Below are 14,196 nucleotides of genomic sequence, written 5' to 3'. Positions count from 1 at the left end.
ACAAGAAAGGTCATTTCCCTTCTTTGAGCCGTTTCCTCACCTGTCAGATGGCGACACCAATGATCCCTGGGGTCTCCACAGAGCAGGGGGGCTGCACTCCAGCAATGTCACCTGCAGAGTGCGGGTGGGACGGAGCTGCTGTGACGGTTATTTGAAACCCCCTGGAGGACCTGGGGTCCTCCAGGTGCTAGATGGGGGGTGGGTGACACGGCCACCTCGTGTGAAGCTTATGCCAACCCAGTTGGGGAAGCACTGTCACCCTACTTTACAGATGGGGAAACAGAGGCTCAGAGAGCCATGGTCACGCAGCCCATAAGCCGTCACCTGGATAAAAATCAAGGTCTGCTCAGCTCCCAAGACCCTTCATTACATCGTCTCGTCTCAAACTCTGGTCCTTGTCCTGACTTCACGCAGCAACAGACCTCGCCAGCACTGTTCCTGTGGTCATTGTTCCTCTGGGCCTCCATCTTCTCATCTGGAACAGTCTTCCCCAACGTACACCCTGGCGCCACTCCACGTTCTATTCAGCCCTGAGAGGCCTCCCCTGGCCACCCACCCAAGGACCCCCTCACGCTCTGCCCTCACCTGGCTTCAATTCTGCAGCTCGGATGACGACCCGAGGCTGCATTCTGCTTCCCTGCTCGTCACCCGCCCCTCCCGCTGTACTGTAAGTCCACGCAGGGACTTGATCAGCCCCCCAAACAGTGCCTGGAAACAGGAGGTGTTCCATAAGTATTTGCTGAATGGAGAGATACGTGACGCTGTCAAATAGAGGGAACTACTCCAGCCCCGCCGTTATGTACGGTCAAGGTCATTCATTCCCTTAGCAAACCTCGGCCCACGCCAGCTCTGGGCCAGGACCGAGGGGGATGAAGAAGGCTCAGTCCAGGCCTCTGGGGGCCGTCGGGACCCCTGAGCCCTGCCACCCGGGGGGAGGGGTGTGCAGCAGCCATAGCCCACATTTGGGGGCTACTTTGGTCCCCGGTCTGGCCGAGCCTCAGCTTCTCCTGTGCTCCTGCCCTGGAAGCATTGGTCCAGGGAGCCCTGAGGGAGCCCCAGAGTGGCTGGGCGTGTGCTGCAGAAGGCCTCCGGGCTGCCCACCCAGAGGGAGCTGGGCGGTACCCTGGCACTGGGTCACCCTGTCCCCTCCTGGCGCTCTGTGCTAGCCCCTAGCAGGGAGGGCCTGGACCTCCAACACCCCCATCCTCAGCCCCACTGTGGGCAGGAAGGAGCTCCCCCACCCAGGTCTGGAGACCTGGGTGCTTCGCCAGGCTTGTATAGAGGCTGAGCTCCATGCTCAGATTAGTAAAACAGGTCATTATTCCTTAGCCAAAGTGCTGGATCTCAGAGCAGAACAGCTGGACAGAGAAAACAAATCAGAGGTTAAGGGGATGCAAAGTCTGAGACCCGTCATGGATCCATTGTCACAGCCAGGGGAGGCAGGTGTGGACACGTACCTCTCCCGACAGCCCACCAGGTGGGCCCTGCATGCCCCTTAAGGCTTTTGTCTACTCGGCCACGTGTCCAGGAAGGACCAGGGACAAGCACTGTGCAGGGGCAGGCCGCCCGGCAACCCAGAGAGGAGGGAGCCCGGGGGGGGTGGGATGAGAAGAGGCCCTGGGACTGGCGTTCTGTAGGCCTCCAGGGTCTTCCTTGGACGAAGCCGTCCTATGGAGCAGGGGGGCAAAGATGCATGGGAAAGATTGAGGGGTGCTGGCTGGTGGGAAAATGGAGGCCTGTTTTTTCGGGAAACACAGGGTGACGGGAGGAATGGACGACAGCAGCAGCTCAGGAGTGCAGAGGGAGAATGTTCTAGGATGGAGGTGGCAGAACATGGTGGGCAGGGCTGGGGGCTGGGCTATCGGGGCTGGAGATGGCCTCACTCAACCAGCACAGCAAACCCACACACCAACGCGGCCCCGATGCGGGAGTGAGTGGCCTTTCTCGGGCGGGCTCTGTGGGGAGCAGCTGGCACTTGGCCCTCAGAGCCCCTCCCAGCCCTGACGTTGAAGGTGGGGCTGGAAGGGTATGGAAGTCCTGGAAGGGACTCCCTGCCACCACATCGTGTCACAGGGGGCCTCCGCACAGCTGGGGAGGGACCTTGAGGGACAGCCCTGGCATGACATTCCTGCAGGGTGAGGCGAGAGGCCCCGAGAGGCTCCCTTCTGGGGTTGGGGGGCCCCTCCCAGAGGCCAGGATCTAGGCCCAGTGCGCTGGGACCTGCTCTCCTCTGGGCTGCAAGTGTCGTGGTGTCCTTGAGCTGCCCTAACCCAGCAGGCCTGGGAAGTGGCGTTCTCCTGGGGACCCCCGCCCCCAGCGTGCTGATGTCCCAGGACTCCGTGTCTACCCCTGAATCTGGTCGTGTGCCCTCGCCCCTCACATGACCCTGCAGAGTTTCTTCCCGTCAGGGGGCCCAGACAGACGGCGTTAATTCAAGCAGCTACTATTCTGAGTCCCGACTCAGGAGGTGCAGTGGACGGGTGAGGTGGGGGGACAGGCACCCTATGCCATCCCCAAGGTCACCTGGGTAGTCAGGAAGAATCTCCCGCCTCCAGCCCCCTCTGGTTTGGTCGAGGGTCTGCCTCCCGGGGGAAGCTTGCCCAGTGCGCTGCAGGGGTCAGGAGCTCATCCCTGGTGGTCCGTCAGGCTGGCTGCTGCCAGCTTCCCTGAGGTCTCTCTGTCCCCTCCCCTGGGGTCCTGTCTAGGGCTGGTGGGCTGGGGGAGTTGAGGGAGGGGTCCCAGTTTTCAAGACGCACACCTCGGGTGAGGGCCACCTTTACTCCCATCTCCAGGTCATCATGGCCGATCAGTGGCCGCCTGTCCAGTCCCCACAGCCAGCAGCCATGAGGCCGGCGCCCACGCCCTGCCCAGGGCCAGCTGCTAGTGTGGCCCGGGTCCCGTGCCACCGCCCCCAAGCGAGAGAGCGGGCCAGGACTCCCAGCGCAGGGAGGATCCGCGCCACGGAGGCGGCGTTCTCACTCCAGCTCGAACGTGGCGACTCCCCAGGCTGCTGTTTCTCTCCCTGAAAACCTTCACCATAAGGCCTTCCTTTGAGCCAAGTGCTGCCCGGCCCTGGGCTGCCAGCCTCCCAGGTCCTCCCAGGCAGCCCGCCCACTGCTGCCTGCCTGGCCTCATTCTGGAGAAATGCCCCCACGGATGGCTGAGGGATTTGTCACCATCGTCCCCAACATTGCAAGGGAATTTTGTTTCAGCCTTAAGAAATGCTACAACAACAGACGTCCATTGTAGAGGAACTGAAAAATAAGGAAAAAAAAGAAGACTCCATAAGCCAACTGCCAAGAGGTAACCTCTCTTAACTTTTTGTCAGATATCCTTCAGATAATTTTTTTTCCTCCACATTTAACTATATATTTAACATAGCCAGCCCTGGTGGTCTAATGGTTAGGATCTGGCACTCTCACCGCCGTGGCCTGAGTTCATTTCCCGATCAGGGAACCACACCAGCCGTCTGTCAGTTGTCATTGTGGCAGCTGCGTGTGGCTGTGATGCTCAAATCTATGCCACCAGGATTTCAAATACCCTCAGGGTCACCATGGTGGGCAGGTTTCAGTGGAGCTTCCAGACTCAGACAGACTAGGGACCTGAACACCTGCGTCTGAAAAAATGGGCCATAAAAACCCTAAGAATAGCAGTGGAGCGTTGTCTGGCATAGACCTGGAAGGTGAGAGGTTTGCTCTGCTGTCCACAGGGTCAGCAGGAGTCAGAATCGACTCGCCGGCACTAACAAACCCAACATTTCAATATATTTTTAAGGGATTCGCACTACATGTTCTGTTCTGCCAGCGGCTTCATCACGTAACACCTTTCCCTGTCAATAACCAGAAATCGGCATCCTCACCTGTCTGTGCTGTGCTTTCCTTCATGGATGAATCACCTGGTTTGGGACATTTTGGTTTTTCCCAGTTTTTCACTCTCTTACGTGTATATATATAGATATCACCATGATAAACCTGTTTCCATAAATCCTCGTTGTTCAGGTATCTGACTGTTTTCCCCTTGGGATGAATTCCTACAGATAGATTCTGGCTCACAATGCTACACTTTTGACACATGTAGCTGTGAGGATTTTCTGATTTATTACTGTGGGGACAGAGAAGTCAGAATCTGAGAAATGCTCCATGTTCTCTCCTGAGACTGGTTATTCCACGGAAGGTGTGGGACACCTGCCTCCCACTCGCCCACCCTGCTGAGGTGGGGAAGGGACAGGAGCAGCTGGAATAGTAATCACGTGTCAAGCCAAGGGTGACGCCTCCTCCTTCCGTCCGCCTGGTTAGCTTGTGAATCTGGAAATTCAGATGAGCCCCTGCTCATCCAGAGGGTCCTCACCCTAAGGTGGGGGGTGCCCACTGCCAGGTCCCCCAGAGCACAAAGGCAGCCCGCTGACACCCAGCCCAGGGCCAGTTGAGGCTTCAGGCAGCCAACGCCCGGTCAGCCCACCCCACCCCCTGCACACAGCACACGTTCATCTCAGACCCCAGACCTCTCTTGTGAAGCCACCTCGTTAGAGTCAATTCTAGAAATGGGCTGTGACATGGGGTCACCTGTCCTTCAGCCAGGTGGACAAAGAGCACTGCCCCCACTTTCATGCTTGCTGCCATCCTCCGACCCGGGCAGATCTGGGGTACCAGAGAGCTGTGTGGCCCAGGGAAGCTGCCTCACCTCACTGCTCCTCCGTTTCCCAGTGGGTTGAATAGAGGCCCCCAAAAGATGTGCCCACTGGACCCTCAAAATGGAATCTTATTTGGAATAAGGGTCTTTGCAGATGTAAGTCAGGTAAGAATCTCAAGGCGAGGTCATCCTGGATTAGGGTGTCCTTATAAGAGGCAGAAGAGGAGAGACACAAAGACACAGAGGGAAGAAGGCCGAGTGACCATGGAGGCAGAGATGGAGGACGCAGCCACAAGCCAAGGGACAGTGGGAGCCTCTTGAAGCTGGAAGAGTCAGGAAGGAGCCTCCCCTGGAGCCTCTGGAGGGAGCACGGCCCTGAGACACCTGGATCTCAGCCTTCCAGCCACCAGGACTGGGAGAATGAATTTCTGTTGTTTTAAGCCCCCCAGTTTGTGGTCATTTGTTGCGGCAGCCCCAGGAAACCAAGACAAGTTGGAAAATAATAAAACGCTTCATATGTTGTTGTAAGGATTAGAAAAATACCCAGAGTGTTCTCTGCACTTCGTAGGTCCTTAGGACAGGCCCCCACTCATTCTGCAAATGCTTGGACACCTGCTGGGTGCTGGGGGCTGGGCAGGGGGCTGGGCGCTCCCCTCTGTCCACCGGCCCCAGATGGGGTGAGGGCAGACAGAGCACGTGGGGCCGGAGGAGGACCGAGGGGCCGAGGACGGCTTCTCGGAGCTCGGGCCACACGAGATGGGCAAGACGAGAGGCAGAGACGGGGGCCTGCCAGGCGGAGGGGACGATGTGGGCAAAGACTTGAAGGCAGAGTGGGCAGGGCCCTTGGGGACGTGGACATCGTCAGGTGGGTCTGGAGTGAAGGGTGTGAGACGAGGAGCAGGGCTACATCCGGGCTGGGGGTGGGGGGCAGGTGATGTTCAGGTGGGAGGTGAGGGCGGCTGAGCAGGGGCTCAGGCAGGGGGACAGCGGAGGAGGGCCTCGGCGCTGGCCTGCGGGACCTGGGGTCTGCTCGAGTGGGCAGGGACGCAGAGTCAAGGCCTCCTCCAGGCCAGGGGGCTCCCTGCCATGCCTCAGTTTCCCCAGGCCTCCTGTCCCACCAGAGTTCCTGGAGCTGAGCAGTGTTTCACTGTAGGAATGCAAGGTGAAGCCAAGGACCCTCCTGCCCGCCTGGAGCTGCCCGGTGCCGTTTTAAAATGACTGTTTACTGAGTGCCCACCCTGTGCCAGCCCACTCTGGGCGCCCAGGGACCCCGATCCCCTGGACTTCCAGCCCCCTTCCCCTGACTGGGGCTGGCTGGGGGCCCTCTCAGGCCGAGGGGAACAGAAGCCCCTGGTGTTGGGGGGTGACAGGGGGATGGGGCCCAGCAGGAGAAGTGCCCTCCTGCTGGCGTGGGGGGCAGAGCAAGGCCGGGGCTGCCTGTGGAGTCAGCCCGTGAGGCCCCTCTGAGCTCTGGATCAGTGTGTACTCTGGGCACCCGGGCTCTGAAAGCCCTTGTGTCCTCCAGGGAGCAGCCAGCCAGCTATGGGGAGGGCTCAGCTCAGTTATCCCCCCAACATCCACACACCGAGGGCCCTGCCCCTCCTGGCAGCAGCACGGGGTCCCTCCCCACCTCCCAGGGGGGGCTCCCCACGGGCTCAGTCAAGGCTGGGTGGGGGTGGGGTAGGCGTCCAGGAGGGGCTCTCTGGCCAATGCCCCTTCTCTCCGCCTCTCCCGGTGTCTGTGTGTTTCTCCTGGGGCATCTTGCTCCCTGTCTCTCTGTCACTGTGTCCCTCCCTCCATCCCATTCTCTTCATCTCTTGTGGTTTGTGCGGTCGGGGGACCAGAGAGAATCGCTACATGTTGCTTCTCAAACAGAAACAGAAAAACGGGGCTGGGCACGCGGGAGACGCCTGGGGGCACACACGCTCCCCTCTGGCAGTGGCCCCACACCTGGCCACACCTGTCCCATCAGGGTCAGTCTGGACTCTGGGCCACCTGAAGACGTTCCCCTCAGACCTGGACGCTGACCATTTTGGCTCCAGATAACCACAGCCCCTGCATTTGGTGCCCAACAACAACAATAATAATAGTAGCTCCATAATGGGGTGCCCGGAGCAGGGCTGATGGGGGTTTCCAGGACGGAGCCTGCATCCTGCACAGCCGTTCCCTCCATCCCTCGCCCAGCTCAGGCGGTCGTCAGGACTGAGGTAGGAACGCAGTCAACGCTCGGTGCTCTGGAAGGTTTCCGACCCTGAGGCGGCCTGCCCAGCACATGTTGCTCAGCTCATCTTTAGTGGACACCGGGGTCTCAAAGGCTCAGGGTTTGGTGACCTGGCCAGGGTCCCACCCAAGGGCACACCATCGGGATTTGGGATGTCTTCACCCCTAGATAGGGCCCATTGGCCCTTCCTCCACCCTATTGTCAGGCGTGCCTGGCCCCAGGCTTGGCGCACAGGGAGACGGGGAGGCCTGGAGTCCAGTGGGAGCAGGCCCCCTGGCGGTGCGCTGCCCTGGGCAGGCCTGTGAGAAGACGGGCCCCTGGCAGTGCCAAGCCCTGCCTGAGGGGTCCCAGCTTTGTGGCTGGTTTGAGTCCTCGGAACCCATGGTCCAGAAGCTCCTCCAAGCAGGCACAGGAAAGTGGAGGTTGGTCAGGGAAGGTACCGGGTGGGGGTCCCGGGGGGAGCCAGAGGCAGGCTGACGTGGCTGCAGGGAAGCAGTGGGCCAGGGTCAGGGGCCATCGACTGAGCCATCGACTTGGCCCCTCACCCCGCCCAGAGCAGGGAGGGCTGTGCGAATAGCAGCCCCTTCCTGGCAGCGCCCTCCCTCCTGGGTAAGGCGTGAGCTCCTGCTGTGTCCACGCGCCTGCAACCCCAGCCTCAGAGACCACACGCTGCTAAGAATCAGGGCTAAGCATCAGTCGGGGTGCTAAGGACTCCGGCCTGCTCCTGAGGCTCTGTGGCCGGGGCTTCCTGCTTCTCCAAGAGTCAGCACTGGAGGTGCTCGGGAAAGTCCCACAGAGGGGCCAGGGTCTTCTGGAAGGGCCTGCTGGGTGGGCCACACACCCCACCCAGCCTGGAATGGGGAGCCTGCAGGGGCTGGTGATTCAGGCCACTGTGGCGTCCAGCCTATCCGAGAGCTCAGAGAACAGGGCGTTGGCTATCGGGGTTCCTGGTGGGGCAGCCCTGGGGGACTTGAGCACCTCACCTTCAGGGAGTCAAACCTGCCCCGCAGACTCCTCTGCCCTCCCTCAGTGCTTCCCATCCCAGGAAATGCACCGTCCCTGCCCGCCCCCCTCTTTCTCATCCCGCACTGCCACCAGGGAGCGACTGCCCCCAGCCTGGGCCCCCCTGCCTCACCTGGATAACGGCTCAGCACCCCCAACCCCATGGCCCCTTCCAAGCCACACACCCACCACCAGAGGAAGCCACGCACCCGACAGAAGCCTTTCAAGTTCTCCCGTTGCTCTTAGGATAAAGCCCAACCTTCCCACTGGAGCCCCGAGGCCCCCGACCACCTCACCCACCACATCCCGCCCTCGCCAGCTGGCAGCGCCCCCAGCTCTGTCTGTCTCAGACATGCACTCCCTTTCTACCTCTGAGGTCCCTCTGCCCAGAAGGCACCCCTCCTCTCCTGGAACCCTGCAACCCCCAGCTGGGTTTCCCAAATTAGGATGAAGCCCCCGTCGGTGCAGGGCCACGAGAGCTCTGGCCACCACCCCCTCACTGCCTCCCCATCTGCTCCAGCCTCTCCTTTCCTCCCCATCTCACCTCTGCGCCTTTGCCCGCTGTGTCTCCTGCCTGGAGCACCGCCCTCCTCTCCTTTGCAGGAAGACTCCCACCCACATTTAGGTTTCAGGCCCAACAGCTGCTTCCTCCCAGCAGCCCTCCTGTCTCATGCATCCATTGACACTTATAATCACCTGGGTCAGTGGCTGTCCTCGGCCTGGAACTGCACGCTGGGGGTTTGGGGCAGCGGCCACGTCGGTCTCCTTCTGCCGGCGTCTAGCACCACGCCCGGCCCAGAGTGAGCGCTCAGCCACCGTGGATGTGCCGCCACGTGTCACAGCATGGTGCGTGAACCCCCGTCCCTGCACACACCTGAATCCCTGCCCGCGCCTGCCTGCATCCACACAGGCACACGCATGCATGCTCCGACTCGCTCCCAGTGCACTGCACACCAGGGCCCACGTGCCCACCTGCACACACTGCCCCAAGCCCTCATGCCCCACGTCCACGGGGCACACACACGGCCAGGCGTGCTTGCTCACACTGGCCCCGCCACCCTCACTCCAACAGGCGCCCAAGCTGCTGTTTGCCGCCTCTGCCTGCCGGGTGTTTGCCAAGCGGTTTCCATGGCGACACGTCTTGGCTCTGACAGGATCAGACAAGTGCAGGGAAGACGGTCTCCATGGAGGGGACGAGACTCGAGGTCTCTGTGTCCTCAGGCTCCCGGGCAGGCATGGGGTGGGGGGAATGCTCCCACGAGTGCAGAGGCCCCCCCTGCCCTGAACTAGGCTTGTAGCCTGCGAAGGAGGCTCCTGGACTTCCTCTGGGCTACATGCTACAGGAGCTGATTTAGGTCACTCAGTCATTCAACAAACCTGTGCTGGCTGCAAAGCTGCCTGAGGCATGGGCCTGGCTCACAAAGGGCTCATGGTCGTGTCCTGAGACTGGACTGTTGTCCTCACCACCCCACTGAAGGCCCATCCTAGGCAGATCAGTGGCTCCCTGAGCATGAAGCCCCAGCCGCCCATCTTCTCGGAGGTTGGCTCCACAGGGCAAGGATGCCAGGCTCCCCCTCTGTGGAAGATCAATTGTGAAGCCAACCCCACTCTCCGCCCTGCCCCGAACTATCTGTGCCCTTTGCCACAACTCCGTCAAGAGGTGGAGCCTATAACCCCACCCTTGAATCCAGCCTGTCTTGTGACTTGCGTTGGCCAAAAAAAGATGACAAAAGTGACACTGTGCCAGTTCTGAGCGAGGCCTCATGCCATGCATGCTTCTGCCTGCTCTCCCTCGGGCCCTGCGGTAGCATGAGAACAAGCCTGGGCAGGTCTGCTGGGAGGTGAGAGAACACATGGAGCCTCAGGCTCCCAGCCGAGACCACTTGAGACCAGCTGGCCCCCAGCCAGCCCACCAGCTCACCACAGGGCATGAGAGCCAGCCCAGAGCAGCAGTGCCCCCTGGCTGGCCCCCAGACCCTTTACAAATAATAGAGTGTTGTTGTTTTAAGTCACTGGCTTGAGACTATTTGTTACACAGCAGTAGCTAACTGATACACCTTCCTTCAATGGCCCTGGCCAGCAGCCACCAACCTCACACAGTCAGCACATGCTGAGTGCCCTAAAAGCTTCCCCAGGACGCTGAGGACCAGCCCAGAGTGTGTGGGCTGTACATAGACCTACTGTGCGCCAGCCTTGTGCTGAAACCCAGGGATGGAGCTGCATCCATAAGGCCCATCTCTGCCCTCTAGGAGCCCACTGAGGGAGCGTTACTGGTCCCAGCTGACAGGTGGCAGAGGGTGGGTGGCCTGCTCAAGGCCTGGGACACGCAGGAGCAGGTGGGCGTGGCCACAGTGCCTGGCTGGATCAGAGCTCTTCGTTTCTCCCCGTGGATACCTGTACAGAAACATTTCACTTCCTGTGTAACCACATAGACTAGGTCGTAACTGGTGTGGTCTTTCAGTCCCTGTTCGCTGAGGACTGTGGCTCACTATTAGCCGATGTGGCATCTGATGGGCAGGGCCCCCTCCCTGAGCTGAGAGCCGGGGCTCCACCGGGCCCCGTGGGAGGACTTGTATCTGAGTGATCCAGTTCTCCCCACCAGCTTTTCAGCACTTCAGCATTCCTCGGCTGATGGTTTTAAAACATTTTCTCCAGCATTTCTTGTTGTTTGTGATGAAACGCTTGGCTCAGATAATCCAGCCTGCTTTCCCTGGGAAGGCAAACCTGCCTGGCAACAGTGCTGACGGTCGCTGCCGTGCCGTGATTGGGCATCCCAGCCAGACTCCCCTCTGATTGGTCCCTTTTCGTCCAGAAAGTATTTGCCTATACCTATTCCATGGCCTCGTGGGGCAAGGGGTCAGAAGTCAGGGCCAGTCCTGCCCCAAGTGTGGAGTATGTGAAAGACCCACCCCACCTGAAACTGGAGACCTGAGGGGCTGTGCTCTCAGAGTGGGAATGAATCAGAATTAAACCGCCCCTCCATCCTGCTCCAAACCCCAGGGAACCGCAGGAAAGACTGACTTCGTGCTAAGAGAAGCAAATCAAAATGAAACCAAGTTCCTGAGACGTCAGAGCTGCAGATCTGCCTGTGCACTGGCCCGAGACCCCAGAACGTGTAACTGGGGTGGGGTGAGAACTCCGAGCAGTGACCTTAGATTGAGGGGTTGCCCTCAATCTGTACTCCTCTCCAGAAGGGTTCCCCTTCACTTTAGGCCTACGGAATCCCCACATATCAGTTTTTTCAAAGCCAGTGATCAGCACACAGTTAAAGACGACCAAGAAAATGAGGAGACAATGCACCACGAGAGGACCCGCATAGGCTTCAGATCCCAGAGTTGTCATGCATCGTGGCAGACACCGGCTGGTTGGTCCCATTTGCTCTGGCCCGCGCACTCGGCCTTCCTACATTCCCAGAATCCTTCGTGGTTAGGCACGGCCACATGACTGAAGTCTGGACCATGAAATGTGGACAATAGTAACACGTGCGACTTCTGGGCCTCGCCCATAAAAACCTCTCTATCCAATCCTGCACGCTCTTCTCTCATTTCTGCATCCTGGCAGGGAGCCAAACCCTAGGAGCCTTAGGAACCACGGCCTGATGATGAGAAGGCACCAGAAGGAAGGGGCATGGTCCTCATTTCACCACTCGGAGGGAAGCCACCCAACAGAGAAACGCCTGCAGTGCACTACGCTGTGGGCAGTAAGTAAACTTGTGTTTGTTTAAGCCGTGACACGTTAAGGTTGGTTCAATAAACACCTAGTTACCATAACTAATATAGACACAGACTCTAAAACAACTGAGCTCATTATGTTTAAAGAAGTCAAAGACAACCTTGAAAATATTGGCACAGAACAGGAAGCTATATAAAGTGACAACAAATTTATAAAAAAGCACAAATAAAATGCAGCATAGAAACATAAAAAGATGGAAAATACCAAACAAGTGTGGAGGAAGATGAGATCTCAGATATTTTTGGAGTTCTAGGAGAGAAAGAGAATGAGACAATATTTGAAAGGAGTGGCTGAGAATTTGCCAGAACTGATGAAAAACACCAATCCACAGATTCAAGAATCCCAAGAATAATAAATAAAAAGAAATTCTCATCTACACATGACAGTAAAATTGCAGAAAACCAAAGACAATGAGAAAAGTCTTAAAAGCAGCAGAGGAAAAAGACATGTTACCTTCAAGTTTCACAGTTAGACTAACGGTGACCTCTTGACCCCAACAATGGAAGTCAGCGGATCATGGAATGTGCTCAATGTGGTTCAATGCACTGAAGAAAGGAACTGCCAACCTAGGATTTATGGTCTATGTAAATATACTCCAAGAATGAACGTGAAGACATTCTAAGACAAACCAAAACAGATATTTTTACCATCAGGCTCTCCTGTACTGCTTGTTAAAATGCGGGTTCATGGGCCCCCCTGCAGATGTCCCACTTCAGAAACTCAGACACAGGGCCCAGAAATCTAACCACGATCAGCCGATTCTTCCAGTCCCAGTGCTGTTGATTTCCCAGGGTACAAGGTAGGGCTTTGCAAGAGACCACGCTGAAGAGGCCGACAGTTGCCTGGCCCAAAGGGTCTTTTGTGCCAGCCTGCAGGCAATGGGGAGCCATGGCAGGTCCTAGGCAGGGAAGTGACAATGACCAAATTTAGACACTTTGGCAGCCAGAGAGGAGAAGACATTTGAAGGAGGGAAGGCTGGTGGAAGGAGACCCATTAAGAAGTGGTTGCAGGAACCCCGTGAGAGAGAGGCAGTGGATGCAGCTAAGTGTATGACATCACACACGCAGTGTCCTTGTCCTATCCCAGTGCAGCTGACCACGCGGCAGTGGACGGGCAGGTCAGGGCTCAGAGGGAAGTCTGCACAGGAGTCCCGGGCATCCTGAAAGCTCGGTGTCAGCACGTGTGTGAAGCCGGGGGGCTGGATTACATCACTCAGAGGAGGCGGGCAGAGTAGGCAGAGAACAGGCTGGTCCACATGACCTCGGGAACACGGCCGTCAAGGAAGAGGAGGGAGTAAAGGAAGAGGCCAGCACGTGCTGACCACCCTCTCCGTGAACGACACAACACCAGGCATTGCACTCCCCACGTCTGGGTCAGTTCTCCACAGCTTGGTGAGGCCCCTCCCCATCTCACACACGAGGAAACCAGGCTCTTCTGGTTAAATGACCCGCCCAAGGACACAACAGCCTGTGAGAGGTGGAGCCAGAACTTGACCCGGGCCGTCTGACGGGCCAGTTTCCCTTAGGGAGGGAGTGGGAAGATGGAACCCGGGGGCTGGTACCATGAATGCAAATTCTGCCCAAGATGACACCAGCTGCTTTCCACAAAGCACAGGATTTCCCAGGAATGGGTCACCCTGCTGTCCACATACATTTCCCTTCCTCCAGGAAGTCTCTCTGATGTGGGGAAACGACACGGGCTTTCCGGAAGCTGTGGGGCCTTCACCTCTGAGCCCAATCTGAAAACTGGGGATAACGATAGGTTCTGTCAAATGCCTTTTCTGCAGCTATTGCTATGATCGTGTGATTTCCCTCCATTAGCCTGTTGATGTGATGGATTACATTAGTTGATTTTCAAGTGCTGAACCAGCCTTGTATACCTCAATCTTGGTGTACAATTTTTTTATACATTGTGGGATTCAATTTGCTAATATTTTTTTGAGGACTTTTGCATCTATGTTCATGAGCGATATTAGTCCCTAGTTTTCTTTGCTTGGAATGTCTTTGTCTGATTTTGGCATTAGGCTAATGCTGGCCTCACAGAGTGAGTCTGGAAGTGTCCCCTCTGCTTCCATCTTCTGGAAGAGACTGTAGAGAATTGATATAATTTCTTCCTTAAAGATTTGATAGGATTCATCAGTGAACCCATCTGGGCCTGGCGCTGTTTTGGAAAGTTATTAATTATTGATTTAATTTCTTTAATAGAAACAGGCCTATTCAATTGTCTACTTCTTCTTGAGTTCTGGCAGATTGTCTTTCAAGGACTTGGTCCACATCATCCACGTTATCAAATTTGTGGACACTCAGTTCCTAAAATTCCTTTATTCTTTGAATTTCCATGGGATCTGCAGTGATATCCCCTCTTTCATTTCTGATATTAGTAATTTGTGTCCTTTCTCTTTTTTTCTTAGTCAGCCTGACTAGAGGCTTATGGATTTATAGCGATCTCTTCAAAGAACCAGCTTTTGGTTTAGATGATTTTCTCTATTGATTTTCTGTTTTCAATGCCATTGATTTCTGCTTTAATTTTTATTATTTCTTTTCTTCTGCCTTTTTTTTTTTTTTTGTGAGGGAGATCAGCCCTGAGCTAACATCCGTGCTAATCCTCCTCTT

Source organism: Ceratotherium simum, chromosome 26, assembly GCF_057802395.1.
Source record: "Ceratotherium simum simum isolate JZ-2026a chromosome 26, ASM5780239v1, whole genome shotgun sequence".
Lineage (NCBI taxonomy): Eukaryota > Metazoa > Chordata > Mammalia > Perissodactyla > Rhinocerotidae > Ceratotherium > Ceratotherium simum.
The sequence above is the reverse complement of the archived record's forward strand: the minus strand, read 5'-3'. Positions refer to the sequence as shown.